Raw genomic sequence first — 4,248 nt, 5'->3', positions numbered from 1 at the left:
TGAGCTCAAAGTAAAGGGACCACGTTAGTAGAAGAGAGGTTATACGTCCATACATGTATTTGGTTTAAGCATTGCATGATTATGTACGTAGGCGTTGTGCCTTTATAGCTATTAAGTAGGTTATGCAAGGATAAGATGGTACAGTTGTAATTGGCACCTATATAAATGTTTCCGTAAGTGTGTAATGGAATGATAATGGATTGAATATTTAGAAAGTCTAAGAATGTTGAGACTTAACAAGTATTACTTTGGAGACCTGAAGAATGCGAAGTAACAACTACAACGAAGACATCATCCTTCCACTTAAGGTTAGTAATACTGACTTGATCTTGTTTTCATTCCTAATGTATCTTTAAAGTCGTGCATATCGAAAACATAACATGCGAAGTAATATATTAATCTCTAGTATTAGACTTGGACATATTTGTTTATGATCAAAGTGTTATTTCCGAAATTTATTTTAGAAAAACTTTCAATATTAGTTTAGCATATTAACTAATATTCCTTTTTCTAGAGCTATGGTTTAATTGATGGAAACTAAAACACGTATTCATCGAAAATCTTAATTAAAAGATTCTCAATATTTCGGTTAAGATCACCTTGAGCATCAAGGAATATCTTTGAGCAATTAATGATAAGAATTTTGTACATGTTCAAATAATTTCGACATCCATATCTTTCCTATCTTATCAAACCCTAATAGCAAACTCTCACAAATCGTAAAGTAGTATGTGAACTTGAGATTCAGTTTTTCCTTTGGGACCGGTTCTACAATGACACCTAACATAGGTTACGTTTTGGTCAAAAATATCTTCAAGACATACCGGACCAACATACAAATTGATTTCCTTTCGATTATAAAACAAGTTTGTATATGTACTTTCTTTAAAAAAATGTTTAAGATATTATATCCTAGGATGAAATAACACATATATCCCATACACACAATCAAGTAAAAAGTTACATATATTATGTCATTGTTGTATTTACGAAGTTCAAAAGATAAGCGTTATATTTCGTAACTCAAAGTCATATGACCAAGTCTAATACTAGAGTTTCCTCAAATATATAACTTCACATGTTATATTTTCAATCATAAATGACTCGAAAGATAGGTTAGGAACGGAAAAAGATCAATTCAATATTACTAAACCCAAGTGAAAGGATGATGTCTTCGTTGTAGTTGTTAGTTGTTCACATTCTTCAGGTCTTCGGAGTAATACTTGTAAGACTCAACATTCCTAGACTTTCTAGTCTAACCTAAACGAACTTGACTCTAGTAATTAATCAAGCGACTCTAGACGAGTTTTGATACTAAAATCTGACAACCAACCTTGACATACCAACGCTTGGTGGGTTAAACCAAGCTATGCTCTAACATTGTACCACTGAATCTGGTCTCTGACAGCACGTGTAGTATATAGACACTTGTGGTTGACCTGAATACGTTTTACTCTTCCGAGGACAAAATTTTCCGTAACTTTTCTAGGAACCTCATGGTTGAGGAAGTAATTACTATGCAATGATGTTTCATGTACTTGGAAGGGGTAACATACCTACTACATAAATCAAATAAATGTTTTATGATCTCCAGGAAAAGGATTTGAAAATTTTAGTTCACTGTCATCAAAATATCTAACACTACAGAAATATTTGCGCATTACAACATTTTTTATCATATTTACGACATAACTATTTGAAATAAGGTGGAAGTTCTGTCCGCATTAATATTGTTTATAATGTCAACAATTTACCTGTCCTCAAGATCATTCATATCCCGAAGGTCCTCATGAATTGGGTTGCCCCCTTCAATTGAATTTCTATCCATGGCGCCAATCACCTAGAACTTTAATCGGGAATTAGTAATAATTACAGACATTGATGAGTTACGAATGAAACACACTCAACTGAAACTGGTAACAGTCCATCCTATGGTCTAAGTGAACAAATAGACCCAGGTTCATTCTTTAAAATCAAGGTAAACTGGGAACATTGGGATATCGTAGTGTGACAAGTGATTATTTGGTGGTAAACTTTGGAATAACTTCGAAACATCAAACACGATCATGAAATTAAGAGCGTAGTATTAGAAAACACCTTAAAAAAACGTACCTCAGACTAGTTTAGCACCAAGAGAAATCTAACAACACTTGATCGATAAAAGCAAAATATTTACGGTAAAATAGTTATGAATCCCTTGATTTACATTGTTATATATAGAGTAAGTTGCATTTCCTGAATGAATGCTATAACATTTTACGAATGATTTTACAGTTATAACACATTATAATCTAATATGGTTCCAGCAAGGTTAATGCCAGAAAGTACCGAGGAGGGTCAAATACGAGAATTTGTATTTTTTTCCATCTCGATCCATATTACACGGTCAACATATAACAATTATAAATGTACTTCCACGAATGAGTATTTTTGTCGTTATTAACATACCTGAAAAAGTGGGGGTCTAACAACACCACCAATATTTCGCTTGGCAATCTGTATGGACAAACTCGAATATACTTTTAAGAGAATCAACAAGACTTGATCAATTAAAAGTATATCAAAGAGTTTATATCTCAATATCTATATTTGATCTTTACCCAAGCAAATAAAAACCTACGAGTATTTATCAAAGAGAGATAAACTTGGACGTCACCAAAGACCAATATCCAAGGATCAATCAATATCGATCAACAACCAAAAGTCGGATTCTCCAATTGATTGATCTAACACACAACCTGTATTATTTCAATTATATAACAAATATAATGCGGAAAATAAATAACACAGACACCAGAAGTTTTGTTAACGAGGAAACCACAAATGCATAAAAACCCCGGGACCTAGTCCATATTGAATATACATTGTATTAAGCTGCTACATACACTAGCCTACTCCAAGCTAACTTCGGAATGGACTGTAGTTGAACCCCAATCAGTCTCCCACTGATACAAGGTACAGTTTCACCCCTACGCCTCTGATCCCAGCAGGATACTATGCACTTGATTCCCTTAGCTGATCTCACCCACAACTAAGAGTTGCTACGACCCAAAATCGCAGGCTTTCACAATAAAAAAATCTGTCTCACACACACAAGTCTATCAAAGGATCAATCTGTCTCCCATAGAAAATCAAGGTGAACATAAACCAATTGATAATCCGGTCTTATATTCCTGAAGAACATCCTAGATTAATCAATCATATCACAACAATCTTAATTGTATGGTAGTGAAACAAGATGTCGTGGAATCACAAACGATGATACGGAGATGTTTGTGATTACTTTTTATATCTTGCATATTGAAGAGGTTAATCTCAAGCCGATAAATATGATTGTACTCGTACGATAGAAGGTGCAAGATCAGAATACACAACTACGATAAAAGTAGTATCGGTCTGGCTTCACAATCCCAATGAAGTATTTAAGTCGTTTAACCTGCTTTTAGAAGAAGAAAACCAAAGGTTAAAGGATAAACGACTCTAGCACGCAAACTAGTATCACACTTAAGGTGTGGGGATTAGTTTTGCAGAGTTTTTATATGTACCCTTATATAATCTTTCAAATCGTTGTTTTGCCTTAGTTACAAAGAAATCAATATCCACCTTTAGATGAAAACCTGATTTAGATTCAAGATAATATTTTTCAACCGCTAGATCGAAAACTTAGCTTGTTATACACAAATGAACTGCACACTTCCAGGTTTGTTAACCATACCCAAACGTGTGCATTGTTGGTTCAAAAATAGTCAACCAAAGGTTAGCCATATGAGCATTTCATATCAACCATGTTCTTCTTTACCATAACTAGTTCAAGTGACTCAAACGAACTAGTTAGAGAGTTGTTCAATTGCAAGGAAATATTATGTAACTACACAAGACACAATTGAAGCAAAGATGATTTGATTCACATGAATCGGTTCATGAACTTTTATAGCCACGGTTTGCAAGATGCATTCCTTAGTCTTTATAAGTTTAAGTTCAGAAATCATCTTTAGATATATAACTTTATCAAGTTCGCAGACTAGGTTCGCGCACTTAAGATACCGGACAGATTTTACAAACTCCAGCAAAAATTCTAGGGGTTTGAGAACTTCGTCGGTTCGCGGACTTGGCTCACACAAGCAGTTTGTTAACTCCAGCAGAAATTCTCGGGTATGAGAACTTCGGAAGTTCGCGGACTTGTCTACTAGTCATTCTTCCAGTATAGGACTTATGCACATATGTATTTCCACAACATACTTATTTCCA

This window comes from Papaver somniferum, chromosome 9 (assembly GCF_003573695.1).
Source record: "Papaver somniferum cultivar HN1 chromosome 9, ASM357369v1, whole genome shotgun sequence".
In the NCBI taxonomy this organism is placed as follows: Eukaryota; Viridiplantae; Streptophyta; class Magnoliopsida; order Ranunculales; family Papaveraceae; genus Papaver; species Papaver somniferum.
Note: the sequence above shows the minus strand (reverse complement) of the source record.